The sequence below is a fragment of the Lissotriton helveticus genome, chromosome 6, assembly GCF_964261635.1.
Source record: "Lissotriton helveticus chromosome 6, aLisHel1.1, whole genome shotgun sequence".
Lineage (NCBI taxonomy): Eukaryota > Metazoa > Chordata > Amphibia > Caudata > Salamandridae > Lissotriton > Lissotriton helveticus.
In genome coordinates, this window is record NC_136067.1 from 2670979 (window position 1) to 2697469 (window position 26491).

Consider the following 26491-nt stretch of genomic DNA (forward strand, 5'->3'; position numbering starts at 1 on the left):
CTAATGTCGTCATTATTAGGACATGTAAAACACACCAGTGCATGTCCTACCATTCACACTGGGTCGGATTGGTAAATCGGGCAATGGCCGAGGGGCCGGAATACGAGTTCCAGCTGTGGGCTGCTTTTCTGAGCAGCCTGGGGTCTTATTTGGGCGGTGTCTTTGTTGTTCGGATGCTGCCAGCGGCCCAGTGGGTGCCTAAGTGGCCTTTCTGGAGGCAGCTGGGTGTCCATTACCCCCCTTATATCAACGGGCTGTGGTGTCACTCCTCTTGATGGCCCATTATGTGTGCAGATTGAGCGGGGGCAGGTGGCCTGAGCAGAAGTGGCATCACTTGTTTTCAAGGTGTGTTTCACCGGTGTGAACTAATCCGTGCATACATGGGGCTACCTGGGAGAAGTGTGGCTCACTGGTTAGAGGAGGCAGACCTGGAAGCAGAGGTCAGCCTGGGACCAGGGTTCAATTCCCGGCTCGGCGGGGTCTTGAGTCCTAAAATGTCCATGGACTCGACAATTCTCGCTCCGGTGCCTACTCGATTCACGGGTTCACACTCTGCGACTCTGGGTAATAGCTTGCTTAATCTCCACAACGGCCCCTCGCGGCGGGATGCCTGGCTTTCACCTTGTGGATACCCTGCTATCTCACAGGGGAATACCAGGACGGGTTATCTAAGCAAGCGCTTAGAAACCGCTTGGTGATTTGCGCTATATAAATTCCTGTACATTTACATTTACATTTACCTACCTTAGGGGTGCCTTTCATGCAGATAAAGGGGACGGTTAGGGCCTGGCACGTAGGTGCACTAGCCAGGTCGACATGGCAGTTACAAACTGTGCGCAGACACTGCAGCGGCAGGTCTGAGACGTGCTTCAAGGGCGCCTCATGTGGGTGGCACAATCAGGGATGCAGGTCGGCTGGCAGGATTTGATTGACAGGCCCTGGGCGCACACAGGCTCATTTTACTAGGGGCTTACCGCTGAATCAAATATGCGAATAATGGAAAACCAATTTACACAGGGAGCACTTGCCCTCTGTCACTGATCAGGCGTGGTGAAGTGCAGAGTATACAAGCCACAAAAAACAAAGCCCCGCAGACCATCAAACATACCGGCGGTAGAGTCAAAAAAAACAGGGGAAACCATGCCAGCCAAAGCAGCAACCTCCAAAACAAAGCAGCAACCTCCAACAAAACTAGACATAAAGCACCCCTACCAAAGACTGAACACACAACTGCAAAATAAAGAATACTTGGGGCATATTTACAAGGGCATTGTGCCACCGGAGCGTCACTTTTTATGACGCTCTGCTGGCGCAGTGCCCTGCTCCATATTTACAAGGCAGCGCTAAGCCACTTTGTGTAGCTTAACACCGCCTTGTAAATAGGGGTCTCCTCGCCTCCGTTTTCTACCACAAAGGGACGTGCAATGGATGCTGCTGTGGTTGTACCCACGCAACACCCACTGCTCTTTGACACGCCCCCAAATTTACAACGATCTGTACATCTGAGGCCGCGCCAAAAACTAACGCCTTTGAAAAGGAGGATTTAGAGTGGCGCAACGAGGAGGAATACTTTTATTTCTAACCAGATGTGAAGGAGACTGAACAAGAAAAAAAGGATACATAGAGATGAAGGGCAAAGGAAAACAGGAAGAAAAGGGGAACGAAGAGGAACAAAAGGGGAATAAAGAATGGGATTACACCTGGAAGAAAGTGGGAAAAAGGTGAATTAAAAAAAAATAAGGTACGTGTGTCGGTGTCTGTCTGTCTCTCAGCTGGGGTTATCTGTGGTTGGGAAGACCCCCCCCCCCCTCACCACCCACACCTGAAGCTCCCCGTCACCTGTCTTTGGTTTGGACGGTCATTTGCGTCTCCTGAATTTTAATTTAAAACCAGTGCGGCTGCTTCATTCAGAAGCGGAAATAAAACAGATGCAGATTTGCAAGATGCAAAAGAAGGGTCCCCCATCCCCCCTCCCCCCAAGTTACAGACCAGCGCATGGGTGGGGCTGGGGCACTAAACCGCCTGCATTCCAGTACTTAATTTGTAAATAAATAAATGCCAGGGCTCTCGTCAGGAGACACACACATTGCCCCTGCCAGGCTGCTGATGATAGTAACACAACTTCCAACCATCCCACTCCAAAGAGAGGGACAATTCAGACTATTCCAGGCCCCCGAAGCTATAAGAGATTGAGTTGTGCCGCAGGTAATTGGCATTTTTCATGTATATTGAATTAATAATGGACTGTTGCTGTGGTCATCTCTAAAGTAGCCAGACAGCGCCTCCCTGTGGCAGACTGTCACAAGTACCAGTGTTGACAATTAGGTGTCGGTGCCGAGCACCGGTTCAAATTAAGTAGGCCTGGGTGGTAATTTCCCTTCCGCTCGCGGAATTTGCAGAATTTGGGTAATTTTCCATTCCGTGGAGAATGCAAAATTACCGAAAATTCTGCGATCCGCGACTTCGCGAAATTTTTTGCTTGTTCGCGTTCTCAAATGCGAACAGTAAAAAAGCATCGCGAACAAGCAATTTCGTTGTTCGCAGAATTTCTGCGTTTTCGCAGAGATTTTTTTACCGTTTCGTGGATATCCTGTGGGCGCCGTACCGAAGCAGCTCAGGATCAGTGTCGGGGTACAGGGGTGAATTAGGGGAGTCAGACACGGCTGCACTTACACCAGGTGACACCAGAGGCGTAAGGGGCAGGTTTGGAGCTTTGGGAGAAAAGTGGTTCATACCTTTTCTCTGTGACGCAGATCAGTGATCCCCTTGTCCTCTTATCCATCCACCCATCCTTTCACTTATCTATCCACCCTTTACTTCATCCACCCATCCTTTAATCCAGCCACTTTTTCATGTATCCATCCATCCACCCTTTCACTCCGCCCATCTATCCCTACACCCTTCCTTTCTCTTGTCCATCCATTGTTTCACTCATCCACCCTTTCACTCATTCATCCTTTCACTCATCCAGCCGTCCGTCCACCCTCTTACTCTTCCCCACTTCTGTCCATCCATTCATCCACCCATCACTCATCTATCCACCCATGCATCCAGCGGGGTTCACACTCCTGCATTACTCACAGTGCCCAGAGGTGGCGCTCTGGTTCCTGTTTGTTGCTCTTTTTTGCGCCACAAGCTCGGCCCCGGGCTTCTGGGCGCTTCACAGGAGCCCCAGCTCCATTGGAGGTTTCATGATCTGCCCAGGATCACAGGGTTGAGAGCCCGCGCCGGGACTGGCCCTGCCTCCCCCCCTCCAATGAAAGGGCTGCGTGGGGGGGCTGAGGGCGGATACTGAGGCCTCTCACGCAGGAGGGGGCCCGGGTGCTGCCCCCGCCTAGCGCCCCCCCATGCTGGGCTGGGAGATAGGGGTGTTGGGGTGGGGGTGGGGAGGGAGGAAGGGGGGGCTGTGCTGGGAGGAAGAGATAGTGCTGCCCCCGCCCTGCCCTGGCTTTGAGGGGGCCCTCTGATGCCTCCCACGCTTGGACGGGGCAGGTGTGCCCCCCCCATGCAAGTGCTAGCTGCCCCCCCCCCCCCCAGACAAGTGCTGGCTTTGGAAGTGGCCGCTGCAGGATCGGACATTTAAAACACAAATGCACGTTTTATTTTTACCTTTCAGCAGCATGGAGCGCAATGGCAGCCAGAGAGAGGGATGCAAGGGTGGGGCACCACAGGTCTTTAAAAGACCACCCCCTTGTTAATGACGCTTTGTTGGTTTTCCACTCCTTAGAGAGCCCCTGCATGGCCACTCTGACTATTGCTGGAAGAATTAGCACTTTACACAATACCAAGCCCTGTCAGCTGAAACCCCCGAGGAATCGGGAGGCGGGAGACTAGCCCTGAAATCGGCAGTCTCACGCCTGAATCGGGAGGGTTGGCATGTCTGCCCCCCCCCCCCATGACAAGTGCTGGCTTTGCATCTGCCCCCCCACTCCTTCGAGACAAGTGCTCTGCCCGCGCCCCGCACCCACGTATAAATACAATAATAATAATAATAATATATCTATATTTATAAACTATTCTTTATAACCACGGAGCCGCAGCGCGGGCATTAACCAGCTGAGCTACCTACCACCACTGCTGCCGGAGGCTCCCACTGTCCGAGGCTCTCCCTGTCCGAGGCTCCCACTGTCCGAGGCTCTCACTGTCCCAGCCTCCCACTATCCGAGGCTCCCACTGTCCGAGGCTCCCACTGTCCGAGGCTCTCACTGTCCGAGGCTCTCACTGTCCGAGGCTCCCACTATCCGAGGCTCCCACTGTCCGAGGCTCCCACTGTCCGAGGCTCTCACTGTCCGAGGCTCTCACTGTCCCAGGGTCTCACTGTCCATGGCTCTCACTGTCCGAGGCTCTCACTGTCCGAGGCTCTCACTGTCCATGGCTCTCACTGTCTGAGGCTCTCACTGTCCATGGCTCTCACTGTCCGAGGCTCCCACTGTCCGAGGCTCTCACTGTCCGAGGCTCCCACTGTCCGAGGCTCTCACTGTCCGAGGCTCTCACTGTCCCAGGGTCTCACTGTCCCAGGGTCTCACTGTCCCAGGCTCTCACTGTCCCAGGGTCTCACTGTCCGAGGCTCTCACTGTCCGAGGCTCTCACTGTCCGAGGCTCTCACTGTCCATGGCTCTCACTGTCTGAGGCTCTCAATGTCCCAGGCTCTCACTGTCCGAGGCACTCACTGTCCGAGGCTCTCACTGTCCGAGGCTCTCACTGTCCATGGCTCTCACTGTCCGAGGCTCCCACTGTCCGAGGCTCTCACTGTCCCAGCCTCCCACTATCCGAGGCTCTCACTGTCCATGGCTCCCACTGTCCCAGCCTCCCACTGTCCGAGGCTCCCACTGTCCCAGGCTCTCACTGTCCGAGGCTCTAACTGCCCATGGCTGTCACTGTCCATGGCTCTCACTGTCCGAGGCTCCCACTGTCCGAGGCTCTCACTGTCCCAGCCTCCCACTATCCGAGGCTCTCACTGTCCATGGCTCTCACTGTCCGAGGCTCCCACTGTCCCAGCCTCCCACTGTCCGAGGCTCCCACTGTCCCAGGCTCTCACTGTCCGAGGCTCTCACTGCCCATGGCTGTCACTGTCCCAGCCTCCCACTGTCCGAGGCTTTCACTGTCCGAGGCTCTCACTATCCGAGGCTCTCACTCTCCATGGCTCTCACTGTCCGAGGCTCCCACTGTCCGAGGCTCTCACTGTCCCAGGCTCTCACTGTCCCAGGCTCCCACTGTCCCAGCCTCCCAGTGTCCCAGCCTCTCACTGTCCGAGGCTCTCACTGTCCGAGGCTCTCACTGTTCAAGGCTCTCACTGTCCACGGCTCTCACTGTCTGAGGCTCTCTCTGTCCACGGCTCTCACTGTCCACGGCACTCACTGTCCGAGGCTCTCACTGTCCATGGCTCTCACTGTCCGAGGCTCTCACTGTTCGAGGCTCTCACTGTTTGAGGCTCTCACTGTCCACGGCTCTCACTGTCCGAGGCTCTCACTGTCCCAGGCTCTCACTGTCCCAGGCTTCCACTGCCCCAGGCTCTCACTGTCCCAGGCGCTCACTGTCCGAGGCTCTCACTGTCTGAGGCTCTCAGTGTCCCAGGCTCTCACTGTCGCAGGCTCTCACTTTCCCAGGCTCTCACTGTCCCAGGCTGTCACTGTCCCAGGCTGTCACTGTCCGAGGCTCTCACTGTCCGAGGCTCTCACTGTCCCAGGCTCTCACTGTCCCAGGCTGTCACCGTCCCAGGCTCCCACCTCTGTCCCAGGCTCTCACTGTCCCAGGCTCTCACTGTCCGAGGCTCTCACTGTCCGAGGCTCTCACTGTCCGAGGCTGTCACTGTCCGAGGCTGTCACTGTCCGAGGCTCTCACTGTCCGAGGCTTTCACTGTCCCAGGCTCTCACTGTCCCAGGCTGTCACTGTCCGAGGCTCCCAAGTCTGTCCCAGGCTCTCACTGTCCGAAGCTCCCACTGTCCCAGGCTCTCACTGCCCCAGGCTCTCACTGTCCGAGGCTCCCACCTCTATCCCAGGCTCTCACTGACCGAGGCCCCCACTGTCCCAGGCGCTCACTGTCCGAGGCTCACTGTCCGAGGCACCCCCACTGTCCCAGGTATTCACTGTCCGAGGCTCACTGTCCGAGGCACCCCCCACTGTCCAAGGCTCTCACCAGTGTCCGAGGCTCACTGTCCGAAGCACCCCCCACTGTCCCAGGTGCTCACTGTCCGAGGCTCACTGTCCGAGGCACCCCCCACTGTCCAAGGCTCTCACCAGTGTCCGAGGCTCCCACTGTCCGAGGCTCTCACTGTCCGAGGCTCTCACTGTCCGAGGCTCTCAATAGTGTCCGAGGCTCTCACTGTCCCAGGCTCTCACTGTCCGAGGCTCTCACTGTCCGAGGCTCTCACTGTCCGAGGCTCTCAATAGTGTCTGAGGCTCTCACTGTCCCAGGCTCTCACTGTCCGAGGCTCTCACTGTCCCAGGCTCTCACTGTCCCAGGCTCTCACTGTCCGAGGCTCTCAATAGTGTCCGAGGCTCTCACTGTCCGAGGCTCTCACTGTCTGAGGCTCTCAATAGTGTCCGAGGCTCTCACTGTCCCAGGCTCTCACTGTCAGAGGCTCTCAATAATGTCGGAGGCTCTCACCAGTGTCCGAGGCTCTCACTGTCTGAGGCTCCCACTGTCCCAGGCTCTCACTGTCCGAGGCTCCCACTGTCCCAGGCTCTCACTGTTCGAGGCTCTCACTGTCCCAGGCTCTCACTGTCCTAGGTTCTCACTGTCCCAGGCTGTCACTGTCCCAGGCTCTCACTGTCCGAGGCTCCCACTGTCCCAGGCTCTCACTGTTCGAGGCTCTCACTGTCCCAGGCTCTAACTGTCCGAGGCTCCCACTGTCCCAGGCTCTCACTGCCCCAGGCTCTCACTGCCCCAGGCTCCCACCTCTGTCCCAGGCTCTCACTGACCGAGGCTCCCACTGTCCGAGGCTCTCACTGTCCGAGGCTCACTGTCCGAGGCACCCCCCACTGTCCCAGGTGCTCACTGTCCGAGGCTCACTGTCCGAGGCACCCCCCACTGTCCCAGGTGCTCACTGTCCGAGGCTCACTGTCCGAGGCACCTCCCACTGTCCAAGGCTCTCACCAGTGTCCGAGGCTCACTGTCCGAAGCACCCCCCACTGTCCCAGGTGCTCACTGTCCGAGGCTCACTGTCCGAGGCACCCCCCACTGTCCAAGGCTCTCACCAGTGTCCGAGGCTCCCACTGTCCGAGGCTCTCACTGTCCGAGGCTCTCACTGTCCGAGGCTCTCAATAGTGTCCGAGGCTCTCACTGTCCCAGGCTCTCACTGTCCGAGGCTCTCACTGTCCGAGGCTCTCACTGTCCGAGGCTCTCAATAGTGTCTGAGGCTCTCACTGTCCCAGGCTCTCACTGTCCGAGGCTCTCATTGTCCCAGGCTCTCACTGTCCCAGGCTCTCACTGTCCGAGGCTCTCAATAGTGTCCGAGGCTCTCACTGTCCGAGGCTCTCACTGTCTGAGGCTCTCAATAGTGTCCGAGGCTCTCACTGTCCCAGGCTCTCACTGTCAGAGGCTCTCAATAATGTCGGAGGCTCTCACCAGTGTCCGAGGCTCTCACTGTCTGAGGCTCCCACTGTCCCAGGCTCTCACTGTCCGAGGCTCCCACTGTCCCAGGCTCTCACTGTTCGAGGCTCTCACTGTCCCAGGCTCTCACTGTCCTAGGTTCTCACTGTCCCAGGCTGTCACTGTCCGAGGCTCTCACTGTTCGAGACTCTCACTGTCCCAGGCTCCCACTGTCCCAGGCTCTCACTGTCCGAGGCTCTCACTGTCCCAGGCTCTCACTGTCCGAGGCTCTCACTGTCCAAGGCTCTCACTGTCCGAGGCTCTCACTGCCCGAGGCTCTCAATAGTGTCCGAGGCTCTCACTGTCCGAGGCTCTCAATAGTGTCCGAGGCTCTCACAGTTCGAGACTCTCACTGTCCCAGGCTCTCACTGTCCGAGGCTCTCACTGTCCCAGGCTCTCACTGTCCATGGCTCTCACTGTCCATGGCTCTCACTGTCCATGGCTCTCACTGTCCATGGCTCTCACTGTCCATGGCTCTGACTGTCTGAGGCTCTCACTGTCCATGGCTCTCACTGTCCATGGCTCTCACTGTTCGAGGCTCTCACTGTCCGAGGCTCTCAATAGTGTCTGAGGCTCTCACTGTCCCAGGCTCTCACTTTCCCAGGCTCTCACTGTCCATGGCTCTCACTGTCCATGGCTCTCACTGTCCGAGGCTCTCACTGTCTGAGGCTCTCACTGTCCATGGCTCTCACTGTCCATGGCTCTCACTGTCCCAGCCTCCCACTGTCCGAGGCTCTCACTGTCCGAGGCTCTCACTATCCGAGGCTCTCACTGTCCATGGCTCTCACTGTCCGAGGCTCTCACTGTCCGAGGCTCTCAATAATGTCGGAGGCTCTCACAAGTGTCCGAGGCTCTCACTGTCCGAGGCTCTCACTGTCCCAGGCTCTCACTGTCCGAGGCTCTCACGGTCCCAGGCTCTCACTGTCCCAGGCTCTCACTGTCCCAGGCTCTCACTGTCCGAGGCTCTCAATAGTGTCCGAGGCTCTCACTGTCCCAGGCTCTCACTGTCAGAGGCTCTCAATAATGTCGGAGGCTCTCACTGTCCCAGGCTCTCACTGTCAGAGGCTCTCAATAATGTCGGAGGCTCTCACCAGTGTCCGAGGCTCTCACTGTCTGAGGCTCCCACTGTCCCAGGCTCTCGCTGTCCGAGGCTCCCACTGTCCCAGGCTCTCACTGTTCGAGGCTCTCACTGTCCCAGGCTCTCACTGTCCTAGGTTCTCACTGTCCCAGGCTGTCACTGTCCCAGGCTCTCACTGTCCGAGGCTCCCACTGTCCCAGGCTCTCACTGTCCGAGGCTCTCACTGTCCCAGGCTCTCACTGTCCCAGGCTCTCACTGTCCATGGCTCTCAATGTCCATGGCTCTTACTGTCTGAGGCTCTCACTGTCCATGGCTCTCACTGTCTGAGGCTCTCACTGTCCATGGCTCTCACTGTCCATGGCTCTCACTGTCCATGCCTCCCACTGTCCGAGGCTCTCACTGTCCGAGGCTCTGACTATCCGAGGCTCTCACTGTCCATGGCTCTCACTGTCTGAGGCTCTCACTGTCAGAGGCTCTCAATAATGTCGGAGGCTCTCACCAGTCTCCGAGGCTCTCACTGTCTGAGGCTCCAGCTGTCCCAGGCTCTCACTGTCCGAGGCTCTCACTGTCCCAGGCTCTCACTGTCCCAGGCTCTCACTGTCCGAGGCTCTCAATAGTGTCCGAGGCTCTCACTGTCCCAGGCTCTCACTGTCAGAGGCTCTCAATAATGTCGGAGGCTCTCACCAGTGTCCGAGGCTCTCACTGTCTGAGGCTCCCACTGTCCCAGGCTCTCACTGTCCGAGGCTCCCACTGTTCAAAGCTCTCACTGTCCCAGGCTCTCACTGTCCTAGGTTCTCACTGTCCCAGGCTGTCACTGTCCCAGGCTCTCACTGTCCCAGGCTCCCACTGTCCCAGGCTGTGACTGTCCGAGGCTCTCACTGTTCGAGACTCTCACTGTCCCAGGCTCCCACTGTCCGAGGCTCTCACTGTCCGAGGCTCTCACTGTCCCAGGCTCTCACTGTCCGAGGCTCTCACTGTCCAAGGCTCTCACTGTCCGAGGCTCTCACTGTCCGAGGCTCTCACTGTCCAAGGCTCTCACTGTCCGAGGCTCTCACTGCCCGAGGCTCTCAATAGTGTCCGAGGCTCTCACTGTCCATGGCTCTCACTGTCTGAGGCTCCCACTGTCCGAGGCTCTCACTGTCCGAGGCTCTCACTGTCCATTGCTCTCACTGTCTGAGGCTCCCACTGTCCGAGGCTCTCACTGTCCGAGGCTCTCACTGTCCTAGGCTCTCACTGTCCATGGCTCTCACTGTCCCAGGCTCTCACTGTCCGAGGCTCTCACTGTCCCAGACTCTCACTGTCCCAGGCTCTCACTGTCCATGGCTCTCACTGTCCATGGCTCTCACTGTCCGAGGCTCTCACTGTCCATGGCTCTCACTGTCTGAGGCTCTCACTGTCCATGGCTCTCACTGTCCATGGCTCTCACTGTCCCAGGCTCTCACTGTCCATGGCTCTCACTGTTCAAGGCTCTCACTGTCCGAGGCTCCCACTGTCCCAGGCTCTCACTGTCCGAGGCTCTCACTGTCCCAGGCTCTCACTGTCTGAGGCTCTCACTGTCCCAGGCTCTCACTGTCCCAGGCTCTCACTGTCCATGGCTCTCACTGTCCATGGCTCTCACTGTCCGAGGCTCTCACTGTCCATGGCTCTCACTGTCTGAGGCTCTCACTGTCCATGGCTCTCACTGTCCATGGCTCTCACTGTCCCAGTCTCCCACTGTCCGAGGCTCTCACTGTCCGAGGCTCTCACTGTCCGAGGCTCTCACTGCCCATGGCTGTCACTGTCCATGGCTCTCACTGTCTGAGGCTCTCACTGTCCATGGCTCTCACTGTCCATGGCTCTCACTGTCCATGGCTCTCACTGTCCTAGGTTCTCACTGTCCCAGGCTGTCACTGTCCGAGGCTCTCAATAGTGTCTGAGGCTCTCACTGTCCGAGGCTCTCAATAGTGTCCGAGGCTCTCACTGTCCCAGGCTCTCACTGTCCCAGGCTCTCACTGTCCCAGGCTGTCACTGTCCGAGGCTCTCACTGTTCAAGACTCTCACTGTCCCAGGCTCTCACTGTCCGAGGCTCTCACTGTCCCAGGCTCTCACTGTCCATGGCTCTCACTGTCCCAGGCTCTCACTGTCCCAGGCTCTCACTGTCCCAGGCTCTCACTGTCCGAGGCTCTCACTGTCCGAGGCTCTCACTGTCCCAGGCTCTCACTGTCCGAGGCTCTCACTGTCCCAGGCTCTCACTGTCCGAGGCTCTCACTGTCCGAGGCTCCCACTGTCCGAGGCTCTCACTGTCCACGGCTCTCACTGTCCATGGCTCTCACTGTCTGAGGCTCTCACTGTCCATGGCTCTCACTGTCCATGGCTTTCACTGTCCATGGCTCTCACTGTCTGAGGCTCTCACTGTCCATGGCTCTCACTGTCCATGGCTCTCACTGTCTGAGGCTCTCACTGTCCATGCCTCTCACTGTCCATGGCTCTCACTGTCCCAGGCTCTCACTGTCAATGGCTCTCACTGTCCCAGGCTCTCACTGTCCGAGGCTCTCACTGTCCCAGGCTCTCAATAGTGTCCGAGGCTCTCACTGTCTGAGGCTCTCAATAGTGTCCGAGGCTCTCACTGTTCGAGACTCTCACTGTCCACGGCTCTCACTGTCCGAGGCTCTCTCTGTCCACGGCTCTCACTGTCCGAGGTTCTCACTGTTCGAGGCTCTCACTGTCCCAGGCTCTCACTGTCCCAGGCTCTCACTGTCCCAGGCTCTCACTGTCCCAGGCTCTCACTGTCCATGGCTCTCACTGTCCATGCCTCTCACTGTCCATGGCTCTCACTGTCCCAGGCTCTCACTGTCCATGGCTCTCACTGTCCATGGCTCTCACTCTCTGAGGCTCTCACTGTCCGAGGCTCTCAATAATGTCGGAGGCTCTCACCAGTCTCCGAGGCTCTCACTGTCTGAGGCTCCAGCTGTCCCAGGCTCTCACTGTCCGAGGCTCTCACTGTCCCAGGCTCTCACTGTCCCAGGCTCTCACTGTCCGAGGCTCTCAATAGTGTCCGAGGCTCTCACTGTCCCAGGCTCTCACTGTCAGAGGCTCTCAATAATGTCGGAGGCTCTCACCAGTGTCCGAGGCTCTCACTGTCTGAGGCTCCCACTGTCCCAGGCTCTCACTGTCCGAGGCTCCCACTGTTCAAAGCTCTCACTGTCCCAGGCTCTCACTGTCCTAGGTTCTCACTGTCCCAGGCTGTCACTGTCCCAGGCTCTCACTGTCCCAGGCTCCCACTGTCCCAGACTGTGACTGTCCGAGGCTCTCACTGTTCGAGACTCTCACTGTCCCAGGCTCCCACTGTCCGAGGCTCTCACTGTCCGAGGCTCTCACTGTCCCAGGCTCTCACTGTCCGAGGCTCTCACTGTCCAAGGCTCTCACTGTCCGAGGCTCTCACTGTCCGAGGCTCTCACTGTCCGAGGCTCTCACTGTCCAAGGCTCTCACTGTCCGAGGCTCTCACTGCCCGAGGCTCTCAATAGTGTCCGAGGCTCTCACTGTCCATGGCTCTCACTGTCTGAGGCTCCCACTGTCCGAGGCTCTCACTGCCCGAGGCTCTCAATAGTGTCCGAGGCTCTCACTGTCCATGGCTCTCACTGTCTGAGGCTCTCACTGTCCGAGGCTCTCACTGCCCGAGGCTCTCAATAGTGTCCGAGGCTCTCACTGTCCATGGCTCTCACTGTCTGAGGCTCCCACTGTCCGAGGCTCTCACTGTCCGAGGCTCTCACTGTCCATTGCTCTCACTGTCCGAGGCTCCCACTGTCCGAGGCTCTCACTGTCCGAGGCTCTCACTGTCCTAGGCTCTCACTGTCCATGGCTCTCACTGTCCCAGGCTCTCACTGTCCGAGGCTCTCACTGTCCCAGACTCTCACTGTCCCAGGCTCTCACTGTCCATGGCTCTCACTGTCCATGGCTCTCACTGTCCGAGGCTCTCACTGTCCATGGCTCTCACTGTCTGAGGCTCTCACTGTCCATGGCTCTCACTGTCCATGGCTCTCACTGTCCCAGGCTCTCACTGTCCATGGCTCTCACTGTTCAAGGCTCTCACTGTCCGAGGCTCCCACTGTCCCAGGCTCTCACTGTCCGAGGCTCTCACTGTCCCAGGCTCTCACTGTCTGAGGCTCTCACTGTCTCAGGCTCTCACTGTCCCAGGCTCTCACTGTCCATGGCTCTCACTGTCCATGGCTCTCACTGTCCGAGGCTCTCACTGTCCATGGCTCTCACTGTCTGAGGCTCTCACTGTCCATGGCTCTCACTGTCCATGGCTCTCACTGTCCCAGCCTCCCACTGTCCGAGGCTCTCACTGTCCGAGGCTCTCACTGTCCGAGGCTCTCACTGCCCATGGCTGTCACTGTCCATGGCTCTCACTGTCTGAGGCTCTCACTGTCCATGGCTCTCACTGTCCATGGCTCTCACTGTCCATGGCTCTCACTGTCCTAGGTTCTCACTGTCCCAGGCTGTCACTGTCCGAGGCTCTCAATAGTGTCTGAGGCTCTCACTGTCCGAGGCTCTCAATAGTGTCCGAGGCTCTCACTGTCCCAGGCTCTCACTGTCCCAGGCTCTCACTGTCCCAGGCTGTCACTGTCCGAGGCTCTCACTGTTCAAGACTCTCACTGTCCCAGGCTCTCACTGTCCGAGCCTCTCACTGTCCCAGGCTCTCACTGTCCATGGCTCTCACTGTCCCAGGCTCTCACTGTCCGAGGCTCTCACTGTCCCAGGCTCTCACTGTCCGAGGCTCTCACTGTCCGAGGCTCTCACTGTCCCAGGCTCTCACTGTCCGAGGCTCTCACTGTCCCAGGCTCTCACTGTCCGAGGCTCTCACTGTCCGAGGCTCCCACTGTCCGAGGCTCTCACTGTCCACGGCTCTCACTGTCCATGGCTCTCACTGTCTGAGGCTCTCACTGTCCATGGCTCTCACTGTCCATGGCTTTCACTGTCCATGGCTCTCACTGTCTGAGGCTCTCACTGTCCATGGCTCTCACTGTCCATGGCTCTCACTGTCTGAGGCTCTCACTGTCCATGCCTCTCACTGTCCATGGCTCTCACTGTCCATGGCTCTCACTGTCCATGGCTCTCACTGTCCCAGGCTCTCACTGTCCGAGGCTCTCACTGTCCCAGGCTCTCAATAGTGTCCGAGGCTCTCACTGTCTGAGGCTCTCAATAGTGTCCGAGGCTATCACTGTTCGAGACTCTCACTGTCCACGGCTCTCACTGTCCGAGGCTCTCTCTGTCCACGGCTCTCACTGTCCACGGCTCTCACTGTCCGAGGCTCTCACTGTCCGAGGCTCTCACTGTCCGAGGTTCTCACTGTTCGAGGCTCTCACTGTCCCAGGCTCTCACTGTCCCAGGCTCTCACTGTCCCAGGCTCTCACTGTCCCAGGCTCTCACTGTCCATGGCTCTCACTGTCCGAGGCTCTCACTGTCCGAGGCTCTCACTGTCCGAGGCTCTCACTGTTCGAGGCTCCCACTGTCCCAGGCTCTCACTGTCCGAGGCTCTCACTGTCCCAGGCTCTCACTGTCCCAGGCTCTCACTGTCCATGGCTCTCACTGTCCATGGCTCTCACTGTCCATGGCTCTCACTGTCCCAGGCTCTCACTGTCCATGGCTCTCACTGTCCGAGGCTCTCACTGTCTGAGGCTCTCACTGTCCGAGGCTCTCACTGTTCGAGGCTCCCACTGTCCGAGGCTCTCACTGTCCGAGGCTCTCACTGTCCCAGGCTCTCACTGTCCCAGGCTCTCACTGTCCATGGCTCTCACTGTCCATGGCTCTCACTGTCCATGGCTCTCACTGTCTGAGGCTCTCACTGTCCCAGGCTCTCACTGTCCCAGGCTCTCACTGTCCGAGGCTCTCAATGTCCCAGGCTCTCACTGTCCGAGGCTCTCAATGTCCCAGGCTCTCAATGTCCCAGGCTCTCACTGTCCCTGGCTCTCACTGTCCATGGCTCTCACTGTCCCTGGCTCTCACTGTCCATGGCTCTCACTGTCCCAGGCTCTCACTGTCCATGGCTCTCACTGTCCCAGGCTCTCACTGTCCGAGGCTCTCAATGTCCCAGGCTCTCACTGTCCGAGGCTCTCAATGTCCCAGGCTCTCAATGTCCCAGGCTCTCACTGTCCCTGGCTCTCACTGTCCATGGCTCTCACTGTCCCAGGCTCTCACTGTCCATGGCTGTCACTTGTGTCTGGGGCTCCTGGTTAAAGCCTGGAGGAGTTACTCCACTCTGCAGATACGGATTGGCTGACAGCCTGCTGACTTCCATTGGTTTCTCCTGATAGGCAACCTTGCTTCGGATTGCCTGTCAGCATGCTGGCTCGGATTGGTCGCTGCTGATTGGACCGTGAGGACTCTCTTGTGAGGCTTTGTTATTTATTTGTTAATGACTTCTACAGACTTCCCCAGAGGCATCTGAGGCTTCAGAATAGCCCCAGGGGATCAGAGGCCTCAGAATAGCCCAAGAGGCATCAGAATAGCCCCCGAGGCATCGGAATAGCCCCAGAGGCATCGGAATAGCCCCAGAGGCATCAGAGGCTTCAGAATAGCCCCAGAGGCATCAGAGGCTTCAGAATAGCCCCAGGGGCATCAGAATAGCCCCCGAGGCATCGGAGGCTTCAGAATAGCCCCAGAGGCATCAGAGGCTTCAGAATAGCCCCAGAGGCATCAGAGGCTTCAGAATAGCCCCAGAGGCATCAGAGGCTTCAGAATAGCCCCAGGGGCATCAGAGTCTTCAGAATAGCCCCAGAGGCATCAGAATAGCCCCAGAGGCATCAGAGGCTTCAGAATAGCCCCAGAGGCATCAGAGGCTTCAGAATAGCCCCAGGGGCATCAGAGTCTTCAGAATAGTCCCAGAGGCATCAGAATAGCCCCAGGGGCATCAGAGGCTTCAGAATAGCCCCAGAGGCATCAGAATAGCCCCAGAGGCATCAGAGGCTTCAGAATAGCCCCAGGGCATCAGAGGCTTCAGAATAGCCCCAGGGGCATCAGAGGCTTCAGAATAGCCCCAGAGGCTTCAGAGGCTTCAGAATAGCCCCAGAGGCATCAGAGGCCTCAGAATAGCCCCAGAGGCTTCAGAACTAATAAATTCATTTCCATGTCCCTCAAGGAAGCCCTCTCAATATTGTACGTTTGTAATCTATGCCTGTACCATCTTCATCCTCACGTGTTTTTTGTGTGACTGCCATCTATTGTTTTATTTTACTTTTTGTTCTTCCTCGTTTGTGTCTGTAAAGTGTAAAGATGTAAAATTCTCCTCTTGTAACATACTTAGGCCTAGATGTAGCTAAATGTGAATTACCGATTCATAAATACCGAATTTTACCGATTCGGTATTCATGTATAGGTAATTCAAATGTAGGTAGAAATTCGGTAACAAATACCGAATCGGTATGATTCGGTATTTACCGATTCTGTAATTACAGAATCAGTATTTGTCATTGATTCCTATGGGCCTTGAAGCCCATAGGATTCAATAGCAAATACCGAATCGGTAAAAATACCGAATTTACAAGGGGGACAGGGTGTCACTTTGACACCCGGTTGCACCCCTGTTTCTGGCTTGTGTGCCATGTGACACACAGACATGCCCTTAGGGCATGTCTGTGTGCCACATGGCACAGGTGTACATGCACAGATGTGCTTGTACACAGGAATTCGTTATTTACCATGGAATAGTATTACATGGTAAATAACGAATCGGTAAGGGCCTGTGGCACTGATTACAGTGCCACCTACATATTGATTTACAGAATCGGTAAATTTACCGATTCCGTATTTTACCGACTCTGTATATTTACCGAATCGGTAAAATTACCGATTCTGTAAATCAATGGCTCCCTACATGACAAATCCCAAATACCGGTCGGTAACGGCCGAAATCGGCCGTTACCGACCGGTATTTGGCGAGCTACATCTGGCCCTTAGTTCTATTGTGAAGCCCTTTGACACCTTTGGGTAAAGTCCGCGCTATATAAAAATGCATTAAATAAATGAAAATAAATAAATAAAAACTCTGTTTAGTTCCCACAGGAAATTCTGTGCCAACGTGTTTGTATGCATTTTGCATCTTCCATTCTACAGCGATTTACAATTTACAAGTTTAAATAATTATAAAGACTAAAACAAACTAGCAAGTGTATATGATTAGAATTATACAGTGGCCATACTTTTGACCCTGTCAGAAAATTCAAGAAAGAAATGAGCTCAATTGATTCAGGGCTCGCAGCTCGTGGTTCATTGTGTTCAGTAAATTCATGGCACAAATGGAGATGTGTAAATGAGTCGTTTTGTTGAGAATTGTAACTCAAATAATCTATAGTATTCTTTGTACGAGGGGACATATGCTCATTGGAAATGATCATCTGGTAGAAACCAGAAATAAGTGTGCATTTGATATATAAGGTCCAGACCACAGACACTGCTAGTTACATGTCTTGCAATGGTGGATGCTGCAAAGCCAGGCACCAAAGGGCCTGTGTTTTATTTTTGTTCTTCCTCATTTGTGTCTGTAATGTGTAAATATGTAAAATTCTCCTCATGTAACATACATGGTTCTATTGTGAAGCGCTCTGACACCTTTGGGTAAAGTCCGCGCTATATAAAAATGCATTTAATAAATAAATAAAAACTCTGTTTAGCGCCCACATGAAATTCTGTGCCAACGTGTTTTTATGCATTTTGCATCTTCCATTCTACAGCGATTTACAACTTACAAGTTTAAATAATTATAAAGACTAAAATAAACTAGCAAGTGTCTAGGATTAGAATTAAACACTGGTCATACTTTTGACCCTGTCAGAAAATGTCATGAAAGAAATGAGCTCAATTGATTCAGGGCTCGCCGCTCATGGTTCATTGTGTTCAGTAAATTCATGGCACAAATGGAGATGTGTAAATTAGTTGTTTTGTTGAGAATTGCAACTCAATAATCTGTAGTATTCTTTGTACGAGGGGACATATGGTCATTGGAAAAGATCATCTGGTAGAAACCAGAAATAAGTGTGCATTTTCTATATAAGGTGACATGTAACCAGCAGTGTATGTGGTCTGGTAGTCTTGCAATGATGGATGCTGCAAAAGCCAGGCACCAATGTGGCTGTGATTTCACCCTCACCCTGCCCAGGCAGTGCCTTGGGAGCTCTGATGAGCCACCCACTTCCTGACCAAGGCTTGATGACATGTTTTATTTTATTTTTTTATTCTATTTAATGCGATTTTCTATAGCGCGAACATTACCCGAAGGTGTCAAAGCGCTTTACAGAAGAACCAGTTGCGATACATAAGGGCTTAGGATTACATGAGTTACATAAAAGATACAGACAGGAAAAAAAATTGCAAATGTACAAGTTGTAAAGTCACTTAATGAAGAGATACAAATGGATAAACTCCAAGAATCACATAGGAATGGTAGTGAGTACAAAGGTCAACTACATATACTAGAGGTTAGAGTTATCTCTATATACATATATATACAAATAGTAGATTTTCTCAGGATTCCATTTTACCAGCGATTCGGCTTGCACAAGAATATATCACATATTTACAGACTGAAAAGAGAAATAAAAAAAATAAAAAAGAGGGTTGAAGCAGTTTCATGATATTTTACACAACTGCTCCCTGCTTCTTTATGCTTATCTCTTCCATGGACTTCACTGTTTGGGAGAAAGTGTCACTCCAAGTGTCACACATTTGACTGTCGAATGTCACTCAAATAAACTAAACTTTAAAATGTCACGCATTCAGCGTGAGCACCTGGCAGCTATGAGAGAGAACGAGACTGTCCACAGAGAGGACCGAGCGTATGAGCAGTGACCAATCCGAAGCTGCACGCTGACAGCCAATCCAAACTCACGCTGCTTTGAGCAGCAACCAATGGGAGCCAGCAGGCTGCTGCTAATCGGGAAACCCACACTGCTTGTCATAAACAGCCACCGCCAGTCAGCACGATGACAGCCAATCCGAGCCCGCGCTGCTTATCAGTGGCAGGCTGCCAGCCAATCCGAGCCCGCGCTGCTTATCAGTGGCAGGCTGTTAGCCAATCCGAGCCCGCGCTGCTTATCAGAGGCAGGCTGTTAGCCAATCGGAGCCCGCAGAGAGGAGTCACGCGGCCCTGCAGGGTGGACCCGGAAGAGACGCGCGGTGGGAGCCTTGAACGGTGGAGCCTCGACCCGTGGCTGGTAGGTGACGCAGCGAGTCGGTGCAGGCGCCCCCGGGGGGCTCTCAATGCTCCCGGGCAGATCAAGACCCCCCCCCCACGTGCCTACGAGGCCCCTGACCTTTGTAATGAAACCGGGGCTCCTGTGAAGCGCCCAGAAGCCCGGGGCCAGCTCGAGGCGCTTGAAAGAGCAACAAACGGGAACAAGAGCGCCACCTGCAGGCACCGTGAGTGATGCAGGACTGTGAACCCCCCCAATGGATGCATGGGTGATGGGTGGATGCATGGGTGGATGCATGGGTGGATGCATGGGTGGATGGATGAATGCATAGCTGATGGCTGGATGCATGGGTGATGGGTGGATGCATGGCTGGATGGATGACTGATGGCTGGATGCATGGGTGATGGCTGGATGCATGGGTGATGGGTGGATGCATGGCTGGATGCATGGGTGATGGGTGGATGCATGGGTGATGGGTGGATGCATGGGTGATGGGTGGATGCATGGCTGGATGGATGACTGATGGCTGGATGCATGGGTGATGGCTGGATGCATGGGTGATGGGTGGATGCATGGCTGGATGCATGGGTGATGGGTGGATGCATGGGTGATGGGTGGATGCATGGCTGGATGCATGGGTGATGGGTGGATTGGCTACAATGGTGGACGTAAGGCTGGATGAGTGAAAGCGGAAATGGATGGCTGAGCGAACTGGTGAGTGGACGGATGTGGAAGAGGTGTGGCGCCGCGGCCAGGGCGACTGACTCCGGAATCTGGGGATCACGGTTCGATCCCCGGCTCCGGCGGCAGGTCAGCCCAGCACCATGTGACTCTGGGCAATAGCTCGCTTAATCTTCCCGACGGCCCCCAGCGCCTAGAGACTCTTACGGGTGATTGTGCGCTTTACAAATGTGGATTATTATTATTTATAAGAGTGAAGGGATGAATGGCTGAGTGAAAGGGTGGATGGACAAAGGAGTGAGTGAAAGGATGGGTGTACAGGTGAATGAGGGCAAGAATGGATGCACAAGAGAAAGGATGGGTGGAGGGATAGATGGATGAATGAAAGTGTAAATGGATGGATGGTCCGCTCGCAGCCAACCTCAGTAGACAGAGACTCCACATCATCTCCCACGCCGACAACACCCAGCTGATTCTCTCCCTCGTCAACGAACCAACAGTCGCCAAGAACAACTTTCACGGCTGGATGAAGAACAGTGGCCTCAAGCTGAACTCCAAGAAGTCCTCATCATGGTCTCCACCCCCTCCGCCTGGACGATTCATGTTGGCCCTCAGCACCTCGAACTTGCCCCACACCCACAACAACAGACAACGCGCAGAACCTCTGCATCACCCAGGACTCCTCGCTCACTATGAGCCGCCAGATCTATGCCTTCTCATCCTCCTGCTTCCACACATTTCCCCACCTCCGAAAGATCTTCAGGTAGATCCCCACCACATCCAGAAAGACAGTCACCTAAGCACTCGTCAGCAACAGAATTGACTACTGCAATACACTGTACTCCGGCATCACTAAGAAACTCTTCTGCAGAACTCCTCCGCCAGACTCCTCCTCAACATCCCCCACCGCAGCCACATCACCAGCCACCTCAGACACCCCCACTGGCTCCAGTCTACAAAAGAATCCCCTTCAAGCTCCTCACATATGCAACACAGGACCTGCATACCTCAGCCACCGCCTCGCATTCCACGCACCCACCAGAGACCTGCGCTCCGCCCAACTGTCCCTGGCTACCGTCCCATATATCTGCAAGACCACAGCCAGAGGAAGATCCTTCTCCTACCTCGCAGTGAAGCCCAGGAACACTCTGCCTCTCCAACTTAGGCACTCACCGGCTCTGCCTCAATTCAGGAAGGACCTCTAGACCTGGCTCTTCGGCTGAACCACAGCGCCTCGACGGACACGCAGCTCTTTCCCTACCCCACCCCCCCCCAGCACCTTGAGACCCTTACGGGTGAGTAGTCGGGCTTTACAAGCCTGTGATTGATGGATAAGAGAAAGGATAAACGGATGGATGTGGGAAAGGATGGAGAAAAAGTGTGAATGGTTGGATGGATAAGTGAAAGGGTGGATGGAGGAATGGATGAGTGAAGGATAGGTTCGGAGATGAATGGCTCGCTTCATCGATTTGCGTCCAATACAATTTTACGCAGTATGTGTTTACATTAAAGTTCATTAGCATTTCAGGAATCTTTGCTAAAGTTCCTTTGAGTGAACAGAAAGCGCGTTCGATGGGAGTTCACTACGTAGTGCTAATTAACTTTAATGTAAAAAGCTTCCTGAAAATGCATTGAATGCACTTTCTGTTCACCTAATGGGTGTTTAGTAAGTATATTTGAGCTGCAGTGTAATTTTGTTATACACTACAGTAGGACTCTGTTATATATATATATATATATATATATATATATATATATAAAGAAAAACAATTTGTAGGTGTGCGCATTTGTAACTTTTAAAAGGTGTATACCCAATGGCAACTTTCCTTCTTTTTTTTTGGCTAGATTTGGAATTACTTTTGTTAAATGAGTCAACATGTAAAGGCTTTAAAGGTTTCCTTAGTTCGATTTCTCCCCTCCCCCCTTCAATACAGTAACATATGTTGCATGTAGGGGGTTAGATTCATGCTTACCTGTAAACACAGCATTTGTGGTAAATTTCCGGAAGCCTTTGATGGCGTCAGCAGAGGGTTTTCTATTACTGAGGGGTTATATTGGTCTATGGGGAGGTGTTCTTTAGGGTTGGCTGAATTCCTCTCCATCCCCACCAGCACAGAAAAAGCAATAATAGAACTAGAGATGGTGCTTATCAGATTGACTTAATTGAAGACTTGATCAGGGATTTTGTACACGCTCTCTTTACCACCAGGGACTTTTAGATTGTTACTAAGCAGCAATGGGCACTGTTGGAATTGGTGGTCTCTGGTTGGCGCAGTGCAGCACTGGCGACAAGCAGGGACCCTCTCTTCCAAGTCAGGGCAAAGGATTACTCCCAGAAATAACCCCTGCTCACCCTCTAGGTAGTGTGGCGCAAGCAGTCTAGGCTAAACTCTGGAGTACATATGGTTAAACATTTGCAGGATCACACACAATAACCACCAACCCACCACACAATGACACCAAACTGTATTTTAGTAAAAATATATCTTTATATATATAGATTTAAGCAGGCTTGTAAATACAGTCTTATCAGTTAACACGGGTTCCAGTTACTTTCAATAGACCATATATACTCTTCAAGCAGTGCCTTGTAAATACAGTCTCTTCACTTTCAAGAAATGGTTCCAGTTACTTTCTGATTATGTCACAGGTCTTTATAGCAATATTTAGGGCCTTCTGCCCACTTTCCTGAAGGTATGGTGCTCCTTAGTCCTTCTATGCGCTTCGTAGCGCTCTAGTTCGCTTTGTGCTGCTTCGCGGTAGATGCCCTGCTAAACCTCACGCATCTCGCGTGAGACGGCGTTCGGCGCGAACACTGAGAATGGCTGGTACAAGGCTACAAGCAATCCCACTGCCAGCGCACTGCTCTAAGCGCGCTCTATGCCTCTGGGGCGCCCAGCCTCAATGCTCACACGAGGGGGGCAGAGGCAGGAGGGGTGTATGCTGCACCCAAGGCGCTCGGGGGCCAATCACTCAGACAGAGGCTTAGAGCTGGCAGTGCGAGACGTCAGGACTTCAAGGCGCACACTGCAGGCTCCGTTCAAGTACATATCATGACGTGCACACTTCAGCTACTTTGATGTGCACACTTCTTGGGTGAACCTTAAAAGCGGACAGTCAAAGGCAAGTTTAAAGCGCCCAGTTCTTTTCAGAGTGCAGCCGTGCGCTGCGTGTGAGGCACAGTACCTTGACTTTCCTTGGCGGTTCGGGTCGGACGGCTCTAGGCTGTCGTCCAGCGGGGCGGTGCTGTCCTGGAGGGCGGGGTGACGCGGGGGCCACGGGGTTGCTTTCCTCCAGGCGGGCGGTGCTCCGGGGGACACAGGCTCACAAGGGCAGAGTCCTGGGGTCCTGGAGAGGGGGGCAGCAGATTGGATGATCGCTTACAGCAGGTCTTCTCATGGAAGGCGAGCCCACGCTTCTGGTCCGTTTTTTCTGTACTTTCCACGGGCGGGGGCCAGCAGATCGTGGTGATTGGACCGGACGGGTCCTCTGCTTTGCGTTGGGAGCTTCAGCCCAGGGAGGCAGTCACGGTGCTGGGGTCAGACAGCGCTGACCTTTGCGGTGCGAGCTGCGGCTCGGCGGCAGGAGCTCACGGTGCTTGGCAGGACAGGGGCAGCGCAGGCTTGTCAGAGAGCACGATGGGGGCAAAGCGCACTCAGCTTTCCGGGGCAGCGATGCAGGGACACAATCCTCAGCAGCAGTTCCTCTTCCAGGGGGGGGTAGCGCCCACTGTTCCTGGGGCGCAGTTCAGGGGGCAAGTTCCACAGCAAGCCCTTGGAGATCTTGGTGAAAGTTTGGCACAAGTTGAAATTAAAGCAAAGTCTTTCAGTCTTTCTTTCCTGCTCTCCTTCAGCAGCAAGGCACCCACCACAGGCCAGTCTCTTGGGGTCAGAGGCAGTACTTCTCCATGCAGCTTCCAGGGTCCTCCTCTTCAGGCAGAGCTTCTTCTTTGCGCAAACAGGATCTGATTTACAAGGAGCAGGGCTCCTACTTTTATACAGCATTTTCTTTTGTTCTTACAGGCCAGGGGGGCCTTTGCATAACTGCTCTCAGCCCCTGAGCACTTGTTGGGGTACTTCTGGCTTCTGCTTTCAGTGTGAGGGCAGGCACATCAGTCGCCCCCCAGGGGGGCGGAGCCAGCATTGTGGGGACAGGGGCTGCCAGGAGCACTTTGTTGACAAGCTTCGCCCTTCCTGGGCCAGGTGCAGGCTGAGTCATCAGTCGCTCCCCAGGGGGGCGGAGCCAGCATTGTGGTGGCAGAGCACAGCCTGATGCAGAGCCCAGGGAAACTCCCACCTCCCACTAAGGTGTAATCTTCCCATTCACCACCTGTCATTCCCCCAGCCCTGTCACTCACACAAACCAGACAGTCAGATACACATCCAAGCAGAGACGGGCTGAAATGGTTAGGCAAGCAAATGCTAGCTTTCTAAAAGTAGCATTTGCAAACACAGGATATTAAAATAAACTTTACTAAAAGAAGTATTTTATTATTCTGAGCTCAGGCATACTAAACATTAATTTCTACCATGTTCCCTGAGCCTGCTGGGATTATAGAGTGTAATAATTCCAGCAGCCCATCTGGCCTAAAGGGAACTGGTAGCCTTACAATAGTGAAAAACGAATTTGGCAGTAATTCACTATTAGGACATGCCACACACATCAGAGCATGTCCTACCTTACACTACAATGCACCCTGCCCTCAGGCCTACCATAGGGGTGACTAATATGAAGTTAAGGGAAGGTTTAGGGGCTGGCAAGTGTGTGCACTTGCCCAGCCAGCATGACAGTACCAGACTGCACGCAGGTTCTGCAATGGCAGATCCTAGACACATTTTAAGGCTGCTTCCCTGGGTGGCGCAACCAGCGCTGCAGGCCCACTAGCAGTATTGGCATTCACAAGCCCTGGCACTCCTGGTGCACTTTACTGGGGACTGATAGTAAATCCAATGAACCAATCATGGAAATCAATCACATATACATTTTGCACAGGGAGAGCATATGCACTTTGGCACTGGTCAGCAGTGGCAAAGTGCCCAGAGTCATTAAACCAACAAAAACAGGTCAGAGAGAGTATTGGAGGAGGGCAAAAAGTTTAGGGATGACCCTGCCAAGAGGGCCAGGTCCAACAGGCACCCAGTTCCAAAGTCGGTAGCTCTGGATATTATATTGCATCCTCTTTCCAAAACAATCAGCATTTTTTTGCATCTTAACGAGGCTACTTTAAGAACTTTTGCTTTTATGGGATTGACCATATAGGCGCTGATCCTCGAGGAGGTAACAGGGAACTTACCTTGCGACGCAAAGAAGCCATGCGGATAATGCGTCTAAAATCAGTAGAACAACAAGGCCTCAACATAGATTATGAGCTACAGTAATTACTTTCTAGGAGAATGCAACAAACGGTATATACATGAACAGCGGACTTGGAGATGATTGGCATATGTGATGATCTATATGGAGAGTCCGCACTTCTCGTCTAATTGGTTCCATTGATTATTTCAACTGCCATTATGACAACGATGTAACCACCCTGCGCAAGATATGTGGTTACCCAGTGGATGATGTACAAAGCAAACAATAGTTTACACTGACACTGTTACTTGATAGGGTGCAAGTGAACAAAATGTTAAAACATGGTCTTTATACCTAGATGGAAAGGAGCTATAATAGATTTAAACAATAACGTAAATTCATGTGGAACTTGTTAGGTCTTCGAAAATGAAGTGTCATCTTGCAAGGCGTGGTACTGTTTTAAGAGACCAGATGGAGACTTGTCATTGTATTGAAGTATTAGTGTTTTTTTTTTTTTTGTCTCCCTAAAGTGCAATGGGGGATTGATTGGTCATGAGTCAATAATATTTTAGTAGCAAGATGGGGAATATTTGCATGCTGTGCAATAAACGATGATAACCAAGGGAATCAGTGTAGACAAACCCAACGCGGAATTTACAAAAATAAAGACAGGATGGCACATGTAAGATGGCAGCTGTTCTTGGATGACACATGACTAGGCAGCACATCGCATTAGACGCGCAGTCAAGCTACAATTTTTAATACCCGGCAGGGTAAAGGGTTCCTCTATCGCAGCCTTATAATCGTGGCGTGGATTATAGACACTACGCTGTAAGGCGTACTCCCTGTTACACGCTCCACCCTGTCAACAGGTATGCCCATTGCTGTTGGTTGGAGAAGGTTAAGATTTTTGCTCCCTTAGTTTTAAATAAGCGGATAATGAAGATGTATACTTTTTAGGAATTTATTACAGTAATTGAGAACACTACAAAGAGGAAGACGGTCATTCGCAGCATTATTCGGATATTAATGCCATGACTTGCACAGTTTTGAATTTGAAATAGTAAAGATAATATGATTTAAGATTACTGACGGGTGTGCTACGGAACACTGGTGAAACATGACATAATAATAGGGCAAATGCCCCGTATTTTGGGTTTTGCCCGATTAACATCTATTAGAATACTTTTATTTTGCACAGATGCACCCTGCAAGATTATATTCATCTAATATCCGGGCCGAACGTACATTCGGAATTAAGGTAGGATAAACCCCATAGCAGCAATTTGGTTTGCTTGGCATTATGGTTTAATACTGACAATATATGGCATATATTTGACTGCTGGATTGAACGCACAAGCTATATTACTGGTGAAAACACCTGACCCGCAGCACCCGGAAACACGCAGCACCCTGAAACACAGATGACCCGCAGCACGCTGAAACACAGCTGACCCGCAGCACGCTGAAACACAGCAGGCCCGCGGCCCCATAAAGCACAGCTTCATGGGGCTGGCAGCACCCAGGAACACAGCTGACCCGCAGCACCCAGGAACACAGCTGACCCGCAGCACACAGAAACACAGCTGACCCACAGCACACAGAAACACAGCAGACCCACAGCACCCAGGAACACAACAGACCCGCAGCACCCAGGAACACAGCTGACCCGCAGCACC

At 53.6% G+C, this 26491-nt stretch overlaps 1 protein-coding gene and 1 pseudogene across 2 annotated transcripts in view; one reads left to right on the forward strand and one right to left on the reverse strand.

Moving 5' to 3' along the window:
* Positions 1 to 26491, reverse strand: part of LOC144761524 (uncharacterized) — a 745631-nt gene that overhangs the window by 114148 nt on the left and 604992 nt on the right.
* The window catches only part of LOC144762106 (uncharacterized), a 32144-nt pseudogene continuing 24447 nt past the window's right edge, over positions 18795 to 26491 (forward strand). The window contains exons 1-2 of the transcript XR_013596052.1: positions 18795 to 18857; positions 26014 to 26073. The product of XR_013596052.1 is annotated as an uncharacterized LOC144762106 (transcript). The remainder of the gene's footprint in view (positions 18858 to 26013; positions 26074 to 26491) is intronic.